Here is a 22,289-nt window from a genome sequence, read left to right as displayed (position 1 = left end):
TCCTCGGCAGGAAGGTGAGTGATGTAAATGGCGCATTCATTCGCCGGCTTACCCTCAGCCGTAACGACCCTCCGCTCAGGAGCAGAGCAGAAATTAGAAACCGTGGCGCCACCTGCTGCTGTCGTCTGCCCTGCCACGGACTGTTAGGAAATGAAATTTTGTTAAAAAATAAAACTTTCTATAGCCCAGACTGCATAAATACTTATTAATTTCCAACAACCAGTTTCGACAGACTTTGTTGTCATCGTTTGGTCCTCAAACATTTTTCTTATTAACGTGTTGGTTGTGAGTTGGAATTATTTATGCGGTATTAATGCGAACTTGGCTATAGAAAGTTTGTTACCAAGTAAAACAGATCGTTCCTTCTCATTCCTCAACACTGAGAAAGTCATTCACAAGAAATAGTCCCATTGTAGCTTTTGCAGCAATTACCATTCTGGGTGGTGTCGATAAATAACAAGCTACTTTTTGGTAAATTTTATCAAAGTAGCACTGAGCAGTTTTTGAAAACAAGGTAATAAACATTTATCAGGTTACCCTCCATTCAGAGGCTGTCGCACGCAGCGACCGTTATTTTGATTTGTAAATAATAGGTTTCAGCTATGAGTCGTCCTTAGGAATTTTTATTGGCAGATCTAGATTTCAGCCAGAAACTAGTCATTCTCAATGCACTAACATTTTTGGCCAATGCATGTAATGCCTGTTGGTCGGGCTTTGTCCACAGTTCAGATCTGCCAATAAAAATTCCCAAGGACGACTAATAAACATTTATTGCTTAATAAACAAATAGTAATCAGTTTTCATACAGATATTAGGCTAGCTGTTATCTCACAAGGGGAGGCCGCCAATTGTGAAATTCAGATTCGATTCATACGGCGCATAATAAAAGCTCATGGCCAGAGGTGTAATGTGGCAAAGCACCAAGATGCACTTCTCAGCCGTTGTCGAGAAAATCGACAGTTAAAAGAAACCGTTGCGGTGAAATACTCTCTACGATTTTAAATTTTCTACAGCGCCGTGGCGCAGCGGTAAGCGCTTGGGTTCGTAAATCGAAGGTCGCCGGATCGAACCTCGCGCCATGCAACATTTTTTTTTTTTTAGTATTTGTTTTTTGTAATTCAAATGTGTGTGTATATATATATATATATATATATATATATATATATATATATATATATATATATATGCACACACACACACACACACATTAATATATATATATATATATATATATATATATATATATATATATATATATATATATATATATATAATTCCCGGCAATCAGTTGCAACAATAATGCATATAATAAGTTGTTGAAAGTCGTTTGTCGTGGAAAAACTGGCGACTTCGAACATCATTATGTTTTCCGCAAACAAAGTTGTATTTCACAAATGTTATTAATTGTCTTCATAATGTTAACCACGTATAGTTGACGGAAGACGTAACAACGATATTCCGAAACGAATACGTGTAGCGTAAGTCAAACGTTCGAATTAGAATAGAAACCCCACGAACACAAATTTGCGGTGGCAGGTATGAAATATAAACTCCGTTACTCGCTCGTTACACTTGAAGGACAGATGTTGAATGGGCCGAAACGAGCCGCCGCATAACAGCGTAGTTGCCTGCTAACTTCGAAAGAAGGTAGGTGCGGTCCCTAGCGCAACTTATAACATCGTCGAAAATCAGTGCGGACGGGAGAGCTTTGGTACACCCTGTTAAACAAACGGAAAAATGGAGGCGGTGCAATTGGAGAGCGATCCGCCTTCACCAACATGCATAAGCAATTCATTGATAGTTTTATATATAAACTATTAATGAATTAATAGTTGGTCGCCGGATCGAATCCCACGCAATGCAACATTTTTTTATTATTAGTTTATTGTAATATTAATATATATATATATTAATGAATTGCTTATGCATGTTATATTTGAATTACAATAAACTAATAATAAAAAAGTGTTGCATTGCGCGGGATTCGATCCGGCGACCTTCGGATTACGAACCCGAGCGCTTACCGCTGCGCCACGACGCTGTAGAAAATTTTTAGCGGTAGAGAGTATTTCACAGCAACGGTTTATTTTTAACTGTCGATTTTTCTCGACAACGGCTGAGAAGTGCATCTTGGTGCTTTGCCACAATACACCTCTGGTCATGAGCGTTTATTACGCGCAGTATGAATCGAATCCGAATTTCGCAATTGGCGGCCTCCCCTTGTCAGTGAAAAATTACGATTACTGTCTTATTCATTGCTTCAAAAGATATTCCTGAAACACTTTTCTGCACATTTGGGCACATTTTACTCACTAATGTAAGAGAAACAAGGACAACAATTGTGTATGAAACAAAAATATTTTACGTTATGTATCATCCAATCGTCTTTTGATATGGAACACATATTTTGTTTAATTATCGCTTATTGTGACAGACAATACATACCTTGTTTGCTTAGCACTGAGCAGTGTAGAGGGAACAGATGTCGATATGGTGGAAAGATACTGTATAGCGTGATAACGCGTAGTCATTTCAGTGGAGGCAGCGAGCTTCGATTCTTGATGGAAAGATATAGTGCCCAAATGGCGTAGGCTATTCGCTAAAGGCAGCGAGTGTTGATTTTCAGAATAGAGCGTTAACTGAAAATGTTATAACCTGATCGACTGCTAGCACCTAAACACCTAATAATTGAAGCCTTTTGATTACTTAATACAATAACCGGAAAACATACAACTCTCCAAAACTACTTCTTACAAAGCAACACAATCCCCTCCAAAATCACTTCGTAGTACTAACACACACAACATTGTCCCCAAGAAAATCACTGATTAACAATAGCACACAGATAAAAATCTGTTCCAAAAACCGTTTCTTTAGTGTATCTTGTACAAAAAGCCTGCACCAATTCGATAACACAAATATTGTACAATCGAATCACTCTACAGTGAATATTGGTGACGTTATATTAACTCTAAGCGACATCCCATAATTTTAATCACAAAACAAACACTTTAAAAAGAACTTCGCTGGATTTCTGTTGCGTTACCATGTGATAAAGTGTTGGGCTCTCATTTAAACTTAGTTCGTCGCATTTGCTGCATGCATTAGCTGGTTCATTACCAACATCCTGGCTGATGCCGCCACTTCCAGCGTGCGTATTTGGACGTGATGGGTTGTGGGATGCGTCTGTAGACGCCGTGAATTGCCTTCACTGTGACTCCAAGACTGTCACTTCACTTTCAGTCGTACTGATTGCCTGCATGTAGTACTTATGGCGTCTGAGGCGCGCAACGGTTGGATTAACGTAAGCTATAAAATCAAAGCAGTTAACACATTGAAAGGAGTCTAATGTTGTACGCTTGTATGTGGCACCTGAATATGATAATAATATTAATGTAAACTAAAATGAAACTGTTATATTATAAACGATGTATGCCTCTGATAGGCTTATAAAGAGGATCGCTGACTGGGCACGACCACAGAGGCAAAGATACTGCTTCTGGTTTGCGATTGTAATGTTGGAGTAAGAGAGCACTTGGTGCACAGTAGTGGGTTACTGTCTGTGAGCGAAAGAGGATGGAGTAGGCAGTTTTTGTGGTGTGCTCTGTGAAGGCACCAAGTGTCAGATTATAATGTAGGAATTACTAGTACATGTATTATTGGAAATAGGAACTTGGAAGCAGAAGTCTTCTCATAATTTTAGTGTACGAATTGTTGCTCTACTGTAGCCAGTTGACAATGCTGTGAAACGCGTACATATATTTCCGCAATTAGCGTTTTCTTCAGTGCAATAAGGGAACTACAGCTGAACAAAATAAGCCGCCCCGTTTGGCCGAGCGGTTCTAGGCGCTAGAGTCTAGAAACGCGCGACCGCTACGGTCGCAGATTCGATCCTGCCTCTGGCATGGATGTGAGTGATGTCCTTAGGTTAGTTAGGCTTAAGTAGTTCTAAGTTCTAGGGACTGATGACCTCAGAACTTCAGTCCCATAGTGCTCAGAGCCATTTTTGAACAAAGTAAACACACCCACATAACGTAACACCGCCTTCTCCGTGTTTCACAGCTAGCACTACACATGATGGCAGATAGCGTTAAGCAGGCGTTCACCAAACTCTAACCCTAACCCTTCCATCAGATTGTCAAACGGTGTAGCATCATTCATCGTTCAAAATCACTCCTTTCCAACCATCTGCGGTAGACTGGCGTCGCCCTTTACCCCACTCAAGCTTCGTTTAGTAATTGTGCAAGTTGGACTGCTCGTGGCACTTTGGAAATCAGACGTCATTTCCTTAGCTAATTTCAAGCAATTTTTTTTACAGCCACTCTCCACAATGCTCGACTGTTCCCGGCCGTCAGTGCGTAAGGTCTGTCTGGTCTAAGTTCAGCTGCGGATGTTCCGCCTCGTTTCCACTCCACAGTAACGTCACCAACAATCGGTTTCGGCGACTTTAGCAGGTATGAAGAGTCTCAATGGATTTTTAATTCATTGATTGGCTATTCCGTCGGTTCTTGGTAGAATATTTTATGTATTATGAATGAAACACAGATAACACTGGTGTAATGTTCTACAATATTTATTATTTATTGTTGGTGTGACAACTGAAAACCGATTGGTCTAACAAATAATAAAAACTGTAGAGTATTACACCAGTATGGTGTGTGTGTTTCATTCATAATTCGGTACTCAGGTGACTTCCAATGCCTAGGCAACATGTGAAGCCACTGAGCTCTCTTGAGCGACTCATCCAGCTGACATTGTTCCTCTACCGACAACACAACACTCCTCGCCTCCTTTTATATTGATGGTTCCGCCTCTCGTGACATCTCGTGGTCAATTCCGCATTACATAGGGCGTCCGCATACATCATACAGTGGGACATTTATTATTGGCCATAGCACGCTCGCACATTACTGTAACACATATCACTCCTCACGGGTTTGCATGTGAGGTTTACCTCGCAAAGAGCTGCATCTCGTTACCTAAGAACCCCCGGCACCCCTTTCCTTGTTAGAAAGTCTACGCAGTATCCAATATGTAAGCGAATTTCAGTTCCGAAACTAAATTATTTAGAGCTTAATCTACGTCAAGGTACTATGTTGCACCTCCAGTAACAGAGCCTCACTTTTCGTTCTCTTTTACTATAAAATCTTACTACAATGTAGTTCAGAACCAAACAGTTTTTCCTCACTTTTGAAGTTTACGCATCCAGCGTTCATTTCCTCTTCTACAAAACATACGACTCTTGACGTGAGATTCGTAAGCTATTTCCCTTGTCATTGTGAAATGTAACAAGACACTTTTTATTTGTCGTGCTTCGTTATACTGGTAATCCAACTTCTTACGGAATATAACAAAGGTCGTCAATGACGGCTGATCTCAATAAAACCATCAATAGAAAAATACTTGAGCACAGCTACTTGCTGAATAATTCAAGGTGTACAACTTTGCTTTCGCCGTTTGCCGACAGGTGGCGACAACGGTAAGTAGCGGTCGAAAGAAACAGATCGCAGACGTCAGGCAGTTAGCTTGGACGTCGGTCAACATGACCTCATTCAAACATTAGTCGATTTGTGTCTGCATCATAAAGTTAATCTTGATTGAAAATGTCAGTTTACGAGCCAATTCTCATCATTTGCGGGAGGTGTTACTGTTCTGTTTCAGTATGAAGAAAACAGCGGCTTAGTCTCATCGAATACTCTCAAGTACGTATGGTAAGGACGCTGTTAGTGAAAGAACGTGTCGTGAGTGGTTTCAACGCTTCAAGAACGGCGATTTTAACGTCGTACACCGGAATAGTGGTGGATGAGAGAATGTTTTCCAAGTTGCTGAGTGAAAACTCGCGTCAAACTCCAGAAGAGTTGGCACCACAACAATCCATTTCAAAACGTCTCAAGGCTATGGGCATGATTCAGAAAGAAGGAACTTGGGTCCCGTGTGAGCTGAAAGCAAGAGATGTTGAACGGCGTTTGTGTGTTTGTGATCTGTTGCTTCAGAGGCAAAAACGGAAGGGATTTCTGCATCGCATTGTGACCGGGGACGAAAAATGGGTTCATTACGATAACCCTAAACGCAAAAAATCATGGGTATATCCCGGTCATGCTTCCACGTCGATGGCCAAACCGAAAATTCACGGCTGCAAGACCGTGCTCTGCATTTCGTGGGACCAGCTCGGGGTCGTGTACTATGAGGTGTTAAAACCAAGTGAAACAATCACAGGTGCTCGCTATAGAATAAAATTAATGCTATTAAGCAGAGCATAGAAAGACAAACGACCGCAATACATCGAGAGGCACGATAAAGTGATTTTGCAACACGACAACGCTCGACCCCACGTTGCAGAACAGTTCAAAACGTACTTGGAAACGTTAAAATGGGAATTCCTACCCACCCGTGGTATTCTCCAGACATTGCTCCCTCTGACTATTATCTGTTTAGATCAATAGCTCATGGCCTGGCTGACCAACACTTCCGATCTTATGGAAAAGTCACAAATTGGATCGATTCGTGGATCGCTTCAAACGATGAGCGATTTTTTCGACCCGGGATTCATAATCTGCCCGAAAGATAGGAGAAAGTAGTGGACAACGACGGAAAATACTTTGAATGATACATGTGCAATCAATTTGTTTCATTGAAGCCTCAAACGTTGGGGAAAAATGGCGGAAGCAAAATTTTACACCTTGTACATTAGTACAAATTATCTACATTTATAACCTGTACAATATTATTGTAAACAGCTTCACATTTCCAACGACTGAAGTGTAATATCATTACAGTTAGAAAGAGTATAAGACATGGGTGTAAGATAGTACCAAAAAGTTCATGCTTCAAGGTTTGGCAAATAACTGTTTTTTCGATGTTGTCCTTGAAAGGTAACATATGTATCTACTTCACACGTGTAGAATTAATTTATGTGTTCTTAATTTGTTATTTACTTTCAGTGGGCGACAATATTATTGAGACTTTCCTTTCCATTTGCAGAACACTTCTTCAACTTCAGTGGAATGCTAACCTGGAGCATGGCGTTTCGAAACCTGCAGCTGATATACTAAGGTAAGTTCCGGTCATTCATTAAAGCAGTGGAATTGAATTTTCTGCGTGGTTTATTTAATGATGTTATAGTCGATTTCTTCCACGCAGTTCAGTAATTTGAGCGACTGTTTCCACGCTAACGACACGGTAGCCTACGATGCGTTAATTTATTCGAGAAGAGAGAGGCTCACGTAAACAGGTTAGCGCTCCATCGCAGTCAGTTGCAGTGAAGTGGATCCGTCGGTTTAATTACCGTCTCGGTATGTTGATGTTAGCGTAGGTGGGGAGGGGGGGGGGGGGGTGAGTAAGACACTCGAATTCCCAGTGCAATTTGTCTTGGGTGGCGAGACTACCGAAAGTAGCAATGACTTCAAAGAGAATTCATGGCGTGTTGCTTGTTGCTCGATTTTGGAATAACTGTGCTGGGAGGCAGTCCACCAGCTAACACAAAGAGTTTGAATCGGCATGATATTTACGTAATTAGAGATAATTACTACTTGCAGTAACTAAATTGGTGCAATGAACGGTCTTCCTCGCAGCATAAGGAAAATACAATGCAACATAGAAATACTGAAGGGGCAAAAATGAATAATGTGCCTAGGATAATTTCTCTTACTCTATCGACGTAGATTTTTAGACTGTCTGATTTTGCAGCAAACTTGGTGCTTAACAAAAAGTCAATTGTTCAATTATTACATGTATATATTTTTAATGTAAGTTACTAAGTTAAGCTGACATCATTAATTTACCTCTAATTATCTGTGGTTGCCGATCATGCAATCCACTAAATCTTGCAGTTTACCACATGTATATTTTAAGATGTCTCACAGGATGGAAGAAATTACTTCTCTTCTTATGATTGCAGGCAAAAGTCAAACTTCTGAACGAATCAAATAACCATATTCTTGCGGCTACGATAGCTTTTAATATGTATATTTTCTTGCATTTTTGTACATACATAGCATTTACTACACACATCGTTGACGCACGAGTAATAATTACACGTCCTTTTTGTGCGAGATCTAAAACATAGGTACTCCCAAGCGAAAATGAAACAGACGTTGTCAAAAAAAAAAAAAATGAATATTCTCCGGACAATAATCATCTGTTACAAAGATAATTTTAAAAGCCTATCTTTGCCGTCTTTTGCGGCATGTACAGATTTCTTACTACAGTACTAATGAGGAAAAGAAAAAATTCCTACAAATTAATAGCGGGAGAAAATAAAATGGAACAGTATGATATTGGGAGATAGTTGTTTAGGTATTACACAATTGTCCTCCACTGTATAGTTACATTGTATGGAGGCGTACAGTGTTAGGCGGTGTCATTCAATTAATAGGTTGCTATATATTATCGATGTGGCGGGGGGGGGGGGGGGTCAAAGCCCTTTATTTCTCGGGCTTTTAGAAAGACTTACGTCATGTTAAGTGGAGATGTCAGCTTTATCTTATTATATCAATATATAAAAATATAAATAATTAAAAAGAAAATAAGTTATAAAAAATGGGTACAAATATCAAATACTGTACGTATTGAACAACGCTTGGTTTAGTCACGTCCCTTTCATTCCTGCGCCCACGCGCTCGGCAGGTAATTGGCGACCTGGCACTGTGACTTCAACGGTTGAGGCCTTGTCGAATACTTTAAACTCGTGCGTGTCCAATTCACGCGGAGTGAAACAGTGAAGTCGTCGTTTGTTGCACCATGGATTCCTCAACAAATATTTGCCCATTTCTTGGAAACGGTGTGCGTGCTTGTGGTAATTCTGATGCTGTGACAGAAGACCTCCAGTTTTACGGCTCGGGACCCATTGCTTACCCGTCGCAACGCGCTTATTCAGCGGAGAGGAAATCATTCGATCAGCACCCGCTGGTAAGGTAAATTCCTTATAAAACAGTTCTCCATTTATTCAGAGTTGAGCACAAGTACTGAGCGTCAACAAATTTCTTTTTTGAAAAAAAAATCACTTTTACGCAGGTTCCTTGCCTAATTGCCGTCCAACTCTATTAATCACTTATTTTGTATAAAATGTCTTTCGTATGGCGTTCCTCTTTAAACGAATTGATAGTTACGTAGTTACAATTTTAATACATTCGTTTATTACATATTATTGCTCACATTTAGTCTCAGGTTGAGAATATTTGAAACGCTACATTAGCTTTGATTATATTCATAAACAGTCATATCATTTTAGTTTGTAAATAATAGATTCATTTACATTAATATTATAGAGTAAACATGTGTAACCCCAGTTACATCGATCATTCTTATATACATATATGTTGGATATCACAAATATTGACATAAGAAACATTATTCATAATTCCTTTCACGTTATTCATGGGAGCTTGTTATTTATTTATGGAGCAGGTGTGAAAGCATCGGTATCTACTTCAAATACACTAAGCGCTTCTTGCCTAAATACGCTTGGCATCGCCTTTAGGAATGAAGGAAGGAATCCTATTCGACTACAGACCCATCGGATTACTAAGGAAAGGACGTATAACTCGTATATCGTGTTACAAGAAGATTCTCAGTCAGCGTTGTTGATCGTAGATTCTTGTTATGTTCCTACTACATGAAATAGACATTGTTTTCTTCAGACGACTTGTAACTTAAATACTCATTACATGTGTTTAATTGCCATAAATGTTGTTGTTTACATAATGTAAAAAGAAAAATGGATGTTGGGAGTTTCTGAAACAATGACTGTACTCTCTGTGTAGGTCGGCCCCTTACTTGTTCGGTAGCATCGAACCTGTATCATTACGACGTCACTTACCGGACTGTTACTGCGTATACTTTGAATCGTTCATTGGTATCACTTACGTGTATATTATTTCTTGCAACTAAATTTTATTTGCTTGAGGTGCGGCCCGTTGAACTTGTAAGGTACCATGCCACACTCTAAACTTATCATCTCTTCTTTCACGCCGTGTCGATACACAGATCGCTGGAAAGAAAAACTTAAAACCAAATGTGTAGTAGCTCAGTGGCCATTGATTCAGTCGTTCTTTTACGTCAATATGCAGCCGTTTCATTCGCCTGTTCTGCCCAGTACATCACCAGCTTCACTTACTTACCTTTACCCTGTAAAGAGAAATATCTACAAAATTCTATAAAGCGTTAGATACTTATGCTCATCTCTGTATTCTGCTTTCATCTTAGCTGCTGTAGGTAAATTATGAATTGTACAATCTTCACTTGCTTTCGCTATCGGGCTTGTGACAAGATGCGAATAACTATAACAAGCATTCGTCTTGGGCACATGTAGTTGAATATTAGCAACCTGACCTACTTCATTTGATGATTCGGTTTCCCTTTTCTTCATGGCCTCTTCTACCATGCCAACATATACTTTGCTTTCAGATACTAATTTCTGCGCTAATGTACTACTTTGCTCTAAAGTACCTGCTTCTGCTCTTTTGATGATATCGTATAAATTTTTCCTTATCTGAGTTCATTCTCTTTTGGCACATTTAGACTCTAATTCCAAGCTTTCTACTCTTAATGTTAGCTCCTCTGCTGACAATGGTAAACCTTCGTAGTCCTTGTATAGCTTATTGACAGTAGTGGTCACTTTCTTTATAGTATTACACATTTTGTTTTGATTTGCTCTTATACTATTATTTGTGTCCGTGCTTTTCTTTGCCGGCCGGTATGGCCGAGCGGTTCTAGGCGCTTCAGTCCGGAACCGCGCGACTGCCTCGGGCATGGATGTTTGTCATATCTTAAGGTTAGTTAGGTTTAAGTAATTCTAAGCCCAGGGGACTGATGACCTCAGATGTTAAGTCCCATAGTGTTCAGAGCCATTTGAACCATTTGATTTTCTTCAATTCACTCTCTACGTGTTCTTGGTTCTCACTAATTGGATCTACCTTTTCGTTCTAAACATATGTACGTTCTGTAACGTCAGAAATAACCTCCTCTTCTAATTGTTTCCTTTCCTCATTTCTTTTAAATTTTCAGATATCTCCATGCGTAGATTCTCTGTCAAATCATGGAATTTTTGTGTGTCACTATTTTGGAAATCTCCCAACACTTTTTTTTGTTCTGTTTTGAAACCTTAAAAACCTTGTGACACGTCATTACATTTTGTTTTCAGGTTACTAAGCTGTTGTGTAAGCCATTGAATTGCGTGTTCACACCATAGAATTTAGTGTTCACACTTGTCAGTAATTGCTGTAACAACGCATTGGTGGTACTGTTATCGTTGGTGTTAGCTTTAATTTGCATGTTAATATTCCGATTACCGATAATCGGTGTTTGTCCTAAGTTGTCCAAATACTCGTAGATTGCTGTTTCACGTTCCTCTGTGTAATTCAGCAACGATATATCGCTGCGGGAGATGCGTGAAACAGTATCATGGATAGTCATCATGGTGTCGTCATAGTTTGTGTGTGTATCTGTGCTGTCATTTGTTACTTCTGTGATACCTATCTCTGATTTATGTCGGCTTTCTGCCCGCTGCGCGGTTGGCGCTTCGTTTTCATTTATCTGTTCGTGCAAATCATCGCCATCTTGGCAGATTGCATCTTCTCTGTTACGATCAACAATGGTTAATTTTTGGTCAGCCATTTTGATCGTGCTAGCAATTACCAATAACTCAATAAAAATCAGTACAAAAATTTTTGTCTAAAGAAATCTTGCACCTGAAACTTGCAATTTCCAATGAAATTGCATTTCGCTAAGTTCCTGTCCATTTGTCGAAAAGTATTACGACACAAATAATTGAAACTTTCGTAATAATTTACACTATACTCATGAGTCAAGGTTTGGTATGATCTTTGAGTGCTTTCGATTAATAAATTTTCTACTAGGGAAACGGTGAGGGAAAAGGAAAGAAAGCTAACTACTATAAGAGAATCGCTACTAAGAGTAATCATGCAAGCTACTGCGCAAATTTCCTAGTTCCTCTGCGTAGTCAAGCAGCTCACTTGCGTCTCCCGGTGGCGAATTAACTGGTCTTTTTAATTCTCTGCTCCAGGTTTTCATATAATATGGCTTTCTTGTACTTTAATAAGAAAATAGAGTTCTTCTTTTACACAATAATGACAAAATTTTGAGTATGTTCATTTAGCATCCGCTAGAAAAAGTCTGTTCATGCTTTGCTATGACTTCGTCCTGGAAAATCGGTCGCCAATTGTGTGAGCCAGCTGTTCGATTTTGGAATAACCGTGCTAGGAGGCAGCCCAACAGCTAACACAAGGAATATCAATCAGCATGAAATTTACGTAATGAGAGATAATTACTACTTGCAGTACTGCAGTACAGCAATTAAAGCATGTATCCTTGTTGAAACTGGTGCAATGAACAGTCTTCCTCGCAGCGTAAGGAAAACACAGTGCAACGTACAAATACTGAAGGCGCAAAAATGAATAACGTATCTAGGATAATTTCTATTACTCTGTCGACGTAGATTTTTATACTGTCTGATTTTGCAGCAAACTTGGTGCTTAACAAAGAGTCAATTGTTCAATTATTACACATGTATATATTTAATGGAAGTCACTATTAAGTTACGCTAACATCTTTAATTTACCTCTTATTTTCTGTGGTTGCCGATCATGCAGTACATCGACTTGATGATTAGCACGTATATATTTTAAGATGTCTTGCAGTGTGGAAGAAATTATTGCCTCTTCTTACGATTGCAGGCAAAAGTCATGCCTGCGAACGAATATTGGCGTAATAAATAAAAATATTCTTGCGCCTATGATAACTTCTAATATCGATATTTTCTTGCATATTTATACACTCATAGCATTTACTACGCACATTGTTGAATCATGAGTAAAAATTAAACTCCTTTTGTGTGAGATCTAAAGCATAAGTACTCCCAAGCGAAACTGAAACAAAAGTAGTTAAAAAAGTTGAATATTCTCCGGACGTTGCTCTTCTGTTACAACGATAATTTTAAAAGCCTATCTTTGGCCTCTTCTGCGGCAATGTACAAATTTCTTATTACTAATGAGGAAAAGAAAATATTCATACAAATTAATAACGAGAGACAAGAAAACAGAAAACTACGATATTAGGAGCTAGTTGTTCAGGTATTACACAGTGGGAAAAAATTATGTTTCGTCTCCGAATCGACGTCGTCCCCTCTACGGAAGTATCCTTTTGTAATGAGTTTTTGGACCAGTCTTCCAGGAATATTTTCATCTTTACTATAAACTCCCAAATTTGTAATTTTTTAAGGTTATCCGTCTGTAATTTCGGTAACAGCTTTAGCTGTTTCATCCACATCTGTACTCTCCAAAGTACCGTTAAATGCATCGCAGGAGGTATTTCGCAGTGTACGACGTATTAGCATGTCTTCCGTTTTATTGGTATACTGAGCGCGGCAAATATGGTTGCTTATTTGTCTCTGTACACGCCGTAACCAGTTGAATCTTGTCTTCACGGTGCCTACGGGACCGACAGGTAATGTAGTGCGTTTCCTTTCGCGGTGCTGAGTCAAGTAAACCTGACTATTCGTGCTGCCCCTCTCTGTATATGTCAGCGTCCACTGTTAATTCTATTTGGTATGCGTCCCACACACTTCGTCAGTATTCTGTGATGGGTAGTATACCCTACAGGTGATTCATAATGTACGTCCTTTGCAGACTTACTGCATTTTCCCAGCCCCTACCAATGGACGGAAGCGTGTTACCTGCTTTACCAACGACGGAGTGTATCTAATCATTCCATTTCAATTCAGTACAGATTCTTACAACCGGGCACGTACTCGAGTTTACCTATTTCTATTCTGAGTCACTGCTGTTGTAGTCATAGGATACCATTATTAGCGACGAGGAAAGTGTTGCACTTCTCAGCAGTACATTACAGACGTCATCCGCAATTCTGAGATTTCTGTAAGTCATCAACTGCTGTACAAATTAAGGTGTCACATAAACTTCTGTAAAATGTTCATTTACATATGTAGAAAGAGGGTATTTTCGGTCTCACGTTGCAACAACAAGAAAATGCGTGTTTTCTTCACCAGACACATTTCGCTTTATTGAGGTAATGCATCATCAGTGGTGGTGATTTCCACTTGGTTTTTCGGCTATATCGGGAAAAGCCCTGTGATATCACAACTGTGATGTTTTTCTTCATTAGACAGTGATACTTGAAGTCTAATGTTTAGTTGCTCTGCTGAACTAAACACATTTGACGTTTTATGCAGGACACTTTTTCGGAGTGCTGTGTAAAAAGTAAGATATGCATAGTTTTGAAGAGCAACTAAAAATTAGACTACAAGATCACTCTGTAATGAAGAAAAACACCAAAGTTGTGCTATTGCACGGCATTTCCCGATGTAGGCGCAAAACCAAGCGGAAATCACCACCACTGATGCTGCTTTAACTCAATAAAGCAAAACGTGCCTGGTGAAGAAAACACGCATTTTCTTGTTGTTGCAACGATGGACCGAAAATACACTCAGAAATTGTAAAGCGACTACAGGCAATATGGCCGTATAAATAAAGAAAATATATATACGTAGGTGTGGTACAAATGCTTTTTCTTGAAATCGGGGCTTACGATATTATCGGGTAAAATAGTTTTGAGCACATTTTTTGCTTCGAATTGAAAGGTGAAGCTAACATCTTTCGAGTCAACTGAATTCGTGAAACTTAATCAGCTTCATATCTTTATAGGGAAATAGTGTCCAGATGTAATAAAGTTCGAACATGTTCCCAAAACTGAATAGTATTTTACTGAAACATTTGTAAATCATGTTGCATCAAATCATTATCTTCATCAAAACAATTTTCGTGTTTCTAAATTACTGAAGAACGTTTAATGAAGGAGAGTGAACTGTTTTAAGGAAAGGAATGTATGTCAAAATCCTTTTTAATATTTTAGTGGGTTAAAAAATTCTTACACTTGTTCTAAATAGGGCATTACTTTGCAAATTTAAAGTTCACAGATATCAAATATGAAGAAGCACATCGTTTACATAATTTGTCAGTAAATCACACATTTTACTGATTCGGTTTACTGTAAGAAATGTTTAAAAAAGTTCATGTCTAGGTTGAAATATGTTTGACACGGACTGTTAAATAAAGAACTATTCCATACTTGTCCATACACTGCAGCCATCAACTGTATACATATTCATCAATCAGCACGTGTTTCTAATGTTATCTACTCACCTTCCGTTATGTAACCTTTTCAAACTTTACTTATCTTATAGAATTCGCAAGTTTGTATGTCCTGCCCACCGCCATTTCTTTTTGATTGCGATCATTCTACGTCTTCCTCTCCAGACTGTTCCCTGATCCGTTCGTATTTACTTCCCAATCACATCAAACACACATCCGTCCATTCTTTGTCGAGCATCCCTCACTTTTGTTACACTTTTAATATTAAAAGTCCATGTCTCAACACGACACACGAGTCAAAAGTGGTAAAACACAGTAGTTGTAATCATTACGTTTGACACACACAGGAAATTAAGTTTTTAAAGGTCTGTTTAACCTACCCTACATTACTATACCTAGATGGCCTAGTAGAGTCTTTGAGCCACTCTTTAACCTCTCCTACAGTTCTATGTCCCCAACCATGTCTTCGATATACACTCCTGGAAATGGAAAAAAGAACACATTGACACCGGTGTGTCAGACCCACCATACTTGCTCCGGACACTGCGAGAGGGCTGTACAAGCAATGATCACACGCACGGCACAGCGGACACACCAGGAACCGCGGTGTTGGCCGTCGAATGGCGCTAGCTGCGCAGCATTTGTGCACCGCCGCCGTCAGTGTCAGCCAGTTTGCCGTGGCATACGGAGCTCCATCGCAGTCTTTAACACTGGTAGCATGCCGCGACAGCGTGGACGTGAACCGTATGTGTAGTTGACGGACTTTGAGCGAGGGCGTATAGTGGGCATGCGGGAGGCCGGGTGGACGTACCGCCGAATTGCTCAACACGTGGGGCGTGAGGTCTCCACAGTACATCGATGTTGTCGCCAGTGGTCGGCGGAAGGTGCACGTGCCCGTCGACCTGGGACCGGACCGCAGCGACGCACGGATGCACGCCAAGACCGTAGGATCCTACGCAGTGCCGTAGGGGACCGCACCGCCACTTCCCAGCAAATTAGGGACACTGTTGCTCCTGGGGTATCGGCGAGGACCATTCGCAACCGTCTCCATGAAGCTGGGCTACGGTCCCGCACACCGTTAGGCCGTCTTCCGGTCACGCCCCAACATCGTGCAGCCCGCCTCCAGTGGTGTCGCGACAGGCGTGAATGGAGGGACGAATGGAGACGTGTCGTCTTCAGCGATGAGAGTCGCTTCTGCCTTGGTGCCAATGATGGTCGTATGCGTGTTTGGCGCCGTGCAGGTGAGCGCCACAATCGGGACTGCATACGACCGAGGCACACAGGGCCAACACCCGGCATCATGGTGTGGGGAGCGATCTCCTACACTGGCCGTACACCACTGGTGATCGTCGAGGGGACACTGAATAGTGCACGGTACATCCAAACCGTCATCGAACCCATCGTTCTACCATTCCTAGACCGGCAAGGGAACTTGCTGTTCCAACAGGACAATGCACGTCCGCATGTATCCTGTGTCACCCAACGTGCTCTAGAAGGTGTAAGTCAACTACCCTGGCCAGCAAGATCTCCGGATCTGTCCCCCATTGAGCATGTTTGGGACTGGATGAAGCGTCGTCTCACGCGGTCTGCACGTCCAGCACGAACGCTGGTCCAACTGAGGCGCCAGGTGGAAATGGCATGGCAAGCCGTTCCACAGGACTACATCCAGCATCTCTACGATCGTCTCCATGGGAGAATAGCAGCCTGCATTGCTGCAAAAGGTGGATGTACACTGTACTAGTGCCGACATTGTGCATGCTCTGTTGCCTGTGTCTATGTGCCTGTGGTTCTGTCAGTGTGATCATGTGATGTATCTGACCCCAGGAATGTGTCAATAAAGTTTCCCCTTCCTGGTACAATGAATTCGCGGTGTTCTTATTTCAATTTCCAGGAGTGTAGTTCACATCCTTCCAGACTCCTTTACGACCAAATCACCTATGTGCTGCCAACGGGTCTCCTTTCTTATGGCTTTCTTCCTAATACTCATTTTTCCATTCTTTCGTCCGTTTTCAGTACGTCTTCCAAGCATTCAATTCCACCACTTGTTATTACTATTGTCAGATGCCGTTCATTGTGCAGTGCATGGCTTTGGGTCATTTTTTTCTGAAAGCTGTATTTAATTCACTGTTAAAACAAAGACTGGATACATGGAAGAAGAAATAATCAAAAGGCTGAACATAGTCAGTATTTTTTGAATTGGTTTACCAAAATACTTTTCTGCGTATTTCTTTTGTTGCTGATCCCGTCGTTGCTCCCAACTTCCCTAAAAACAAACACTCCAACCTGTTCAACAGCTTCTCCAGTAATTTTTACAGTTTCTTCTCGAATTTGTTGTGTTTATTATTTTAGTCTTAAAAAATTTATTTTATGTGTGACGTATTGAAGAAATCACAGCTCCTTTCGTAAATATCACTGAAGAAAAAATGGAAGGAACCTAAATTTTTAATGGATGATTTCTTTCAGCGTGCATGTTCTTCATTGAAATAATTATAATTTATTTTGAGGCTTACGTTAAAACTTGTGCTGTTAAGTTCCACGGTCCAATGAGAAATGTTCTGTGCACTATAAACAAACAGTAGAATATCACCAGCAGAAAGATATGATGGTTCATGTAACATTAATACGTATTCATCGTTCATTTTATCAAATTAAGAAACTGGAAACCTCGTCTAGGGCGACTGAGAATATTGTCTTTTCAAGAGGTTTTAGTACAAATTTGATTGGAAGCTTTTTCAGATCCTTGTATCTCCGGCAAAGTGGTAATTCATGCTTGATCCTGTAGTTCTGTTCACAACTTGTGAATGATCCATCGCACTGCATCTACTTCAAAGCAGGCGTGTTCATTTCCTCCAAAGTGAATGGTTCCTTTCTCTATTTTGTGGGTGATAAGTGTCGTAAAGAATTATTTTTTACATGCAGACATACCGTTAGTAGTTTTGTGAGTTCATTTAATCTTACTTCCTCCAGCTTTAAGAATTCTATGGAAACACAATGTTTTCTTGCCACCTTTCCTTTCTTTTCCTTTCCTTTCCTTGCTGGATACATCATGCAGTACGCATTTCATCTGTTTCTAGTTGCAAAGCGACAGTACTTCCGTTAATAACTCCGTATCAGACCCATCCCTTGAACTAAACAATTTTTAAAATATTTTATTACTTTTACAGTTTCCTCTTTATCGTCAGTTCCTATGTCTTCTGCCATCTTAACTAACGAAATGGAATTTGTTCACAATGAAAAATTTTGTATATTGTCATGACACAGTTAATTTCAATTTCTTTCTGTTGACTTTTCTCACATCGTCTCGGATCTCCACTTCTTTCAGATTGGACCACAGACACAGCTGTCACGTATTAGGAAGATGGTGGACATCGAAAACTGAGGTAAACGATCAGAAACAAGAAAATCATCGTGCTATTTCTGAACGCGTGCGGAAACTTCGAATTTAAAATTTTGTGTGAACTTTCACCCGCGTATATATACGTAACCACCAATAAAAGGATTAAAGTGGTTGCATCGGTTTAAAGAACTGTATAACTGGATTTACTTGCCACTATCATTGAAGATTGTGTGTGTGTGTGTGTGTGTGTGTGTGTGTGTGTGTCTGTCTGTCTGTGTGTGTATCGAAGTTTGTCTGAGATGGCTCAAATAAAAAAATATAAATGATGCACATGCTTAGGCCGAGTTACAGTAAACTTCTTATGAAGTTTAGGAGGCCTTGTGACGCATTGGATAGACTCATTGGCGTGATTCTTTGTCACGGTCTCTTTATGGCTGACTTTTTCGCCATGCCATGCAGAGAACTCTGCCCACATCTAGATATGAATCAGGGAAAGTTTGGAGTTGAGTCATCTGCTGCGCTGCTGAAAGAATGGGCTGTACGTACATGACTACTAAGAGCGTAAAAAATAAATCGCCACATGTTTTGGATTCGCTTTTCTTTCGCTATGCACTTGTTCTGAAACAATTGCAGTCAACTATATGTCACTTAGCCGACTAGCTTGACCCTGGCTGGTTATCCAAATGGGAAAAAGAGAGCTACAGTATAACGTTTCTGGTAAATCTCTACACCACTGAGACATGAATGGTAGGTTAAAAGAGAGTCCAGTGCCCTCGAAACCAGGTTCTTACTCGCTGTTTTTTTTAATAAAGAAGACCAGCATTGCTACAAAAACGAAATAAACTGTGAAACATTGTACCTGAAAAGGAGCCATGACTAGAAAACCACAAGGAGCGGCTAACTCAACCGAGACCTCCTTGACGACAAAGTTCAACATATTAGCAAATGAGTCACGATGTTGTGGCAGGTGCAGACATTTCCAACAAGCGGTGGCCATATACTGGTGCAAGGCTAGTGTGTCCGTATCGCCCCCTTCGTCTACAATGAGTAGTGAATAAAGCCGCCCAACAGGGATTCAGTTGTATTGGACATTGCTCTCTGGAAGAAGGAGCTTGGACGCAGCAGGACATCAGCCGAAAAGGCAGTCTCATCCAATCAAGTTAGAAACGCTAAATGTCTTTTAAACCCATATGGTGGGATAGCGACTACACTGATCCGTGACACTAAGTCCAATATGAAATAGATTCCCATTGATGGATAACACGTTGTTTCCCACTTCATACAACGAGGACACCACCGCCGCTAGGAGAACAGGAAGGCTAAGATGAAACCACGCCGTCTCCAAAGAAGTTTGTGGCGATACCTGTACAACAGGCAACGTTCGGTCAACCCCTCCCTCGTACTTGAAAAAAAAGTTGATACTGCGGTGCAGCCTCTGTAGCGTATCATCAGCCCCCAAGAAAATGACAGCAAAACAAAAAAAAAAAAAAGAAACACGGACATATTCTAACTGAAAATTCAATCGACCGACATTGAAAGGCAGATCAGGACTGTCCAGCCACAAACAGTAAAGCAACCAATATGTGAATGTGTGGATTGCGGAAGAGATAGTCAACAAATAATTCAGATGCTTCTACATCTACATCCATACTCCGCAAGCCACCTGACGGTGAGTGGCAGAGGGTACCGTGAGTACTTCTATTGGTTTTCCCTTCTATTTCAGTCTCGTATTGTTCGTGGAAGGAAAGATTTCTGTATGCCTCTATGTGGACTCTAATCTCTCTGATTTTATACTCATGGTCTCTTCGCGAGATATACGTGGGAGGGAGCATCTACTGCTTGACTCCTCGGTGATGGTATGTTCTCGAAATTTCAACAAAAGCCCGTACCGAGCTACTGAGCGTCTCTCTTGCAGAATCTTCCACTGGAGTCTATCTATCATCTCTGTAATGCTTTCGTGATTCCTAGATTATCCTGTAACGAAGCGCGCTGCTCTCGGATGGATCTTCTCTATCTCTTCTATCATCCCTATCTGGTACGGATGCCACACTGCTGAGCAGTATTCAAGCAGTGGGCGAACAAGTGTACTGTAACCTACTTCGTTTGTTTTCGGACTGCATTTCCTTAAGATTCTTCTAATGAATCTCATTCTGGCATCTGCTTTACCGACTATTAATTGTATATGGTCATACCATTTTAAATCACTCCTGATGCCAACTCCCATATACACTCCTGGAAATGGAAAAAAGAACACATTGACACCGGCGTGTCAGACCCACCATACTTGCTCCGGACACTGCGAGAGGGCTGTACAAACAATGATCACACGCACGGCACAGCGGACACACCAGGAACCGCGGTGTTGGCCGTCGAATGGCGCTAGCTGCGTAGCATTTGTGCACCGCCGCCGTCAGTGTCAGCCAGTTTGCCGTGGCATACGGAGCTCCATCGCAGTCTTTAACACTGGCAGCATGCCGCGACAGCGTGGACGTGAACCGTATGTGCAGTTGACGGACTTTGAGCGAGGGCGTATAGTGGGCATGCGGGAGGCCGGGTGGACGTACCGCCGAATTGCTCAACACGTGGGGCGTGAGGTCTCCACAGTACATCGATGTTGTCGCCAGTGGTCGGCGGAAGGTGCACGTGCCCGTCGACCTGGGACCGGACCGCAGCGACGCACGGATGCACGCCAAGACCGTAGGATCCTACGCAGTGCCGTAGGGGACCGCACCGCCACTTCCCAGCAAATTAGGGACACTGTTGCTCCTGGGGTATCGGCGAGGACCATTCGCAACCGTCTCCATGAAGCTGGGCTACGGTCCCGCACACCGTTAAGCCGTCTTCCGGTCACGCCCCAACATCGTGCAGCCCGCCTCCAGTGGTGTCGCGACAGGCGTGAATGGAGGGACGAATGGAGACGTGTCGTCTTCAGCGATGAGAGTCGCTTCTGCCTTGGTGCCAATGTTGGTCGTATGCGTGTTTGGCGCCGTGCAGGTGAGCGCCACAATCAGGACTGCATACGACCGAGGCACACAGGGCCAACACCCGGCATCATGGTGTGGGGAGCGATCTCCTACACTGGCCGTACACCACTGGTGATCGTCAAGGGGACACTGAATAGTGCACGGTACATCCAAACCGTCATCGAACCCATCGTTCTACCATTCCTAGACCGGCAAGGGAACTTGCTGTTCCAACAGGACAATGCACGTCCGCATGTATCCCGTGCCACACAACGTGCTCTAGAAGGTGTAAGTCAACTACCCTGGCCAGCAAGATCTCCGGATCTGTCCCCCATTGAGCATGTTTGGGACTGGATGAAGCGTCGTCTCGCCGGCCGAAGTGGCCGTGCGGTTAAAGGCGCTGCAGTCTGGAACCGCAAGACCGCTACGGTCGCAGGTTCGAATCCTGCCTCGGGCATGGATGTTTGTGTTGTCCTTAGGTTTAACTAGTTCTAAGTTCTAGGGGACTAATGACCTCAGCAGTTGAGTCCCATAGTGCTCAGAGCCATTTGAACCATTTGAAGCGTCGTCTCACGCGGTCTGCACGTCCAGCACGAACGCTGGTCCAACTGAGGCGCCAGGTGGAAATGGCATGGCAAGCCGTTCCACAGGACTACATCCAGCATCTCTACGATCGTCTCCATGGGAGAATAGCAGCCTGCATTGCTGCGAAAGGTGGATATACACTGTACTAGTGCCGACATTGTGCACGCTCTGTTGCCTGTGTCTATGTGCCTGTGGTTCTGTCAGTGTGATCATGTGATGTATCTGACCCCAGGAATGTGTCAATAAAGTTTCCCCTTTCTGGGACAATGAATTCACGGT

This window comes from Schistocerca serialis, chromosome 6, assembly GCF_023864345.2.
Source record: "Schistocerca serialis cubense isolate TAMUIC-IGC-003099 chromosome 6, iqSchSeri2.2, whole genome shotgun sequence".
NCBI lineage: Eukaryota > Metazoa > Arthropoda > Insecta > Orthoptera > Acrididae > Schistocerca > Schistocerca serialis.
The sequence above is the reverse complement of the archived record's forward strand: the minus strand, read 5'-3'. Positions refer to the sequence as shown.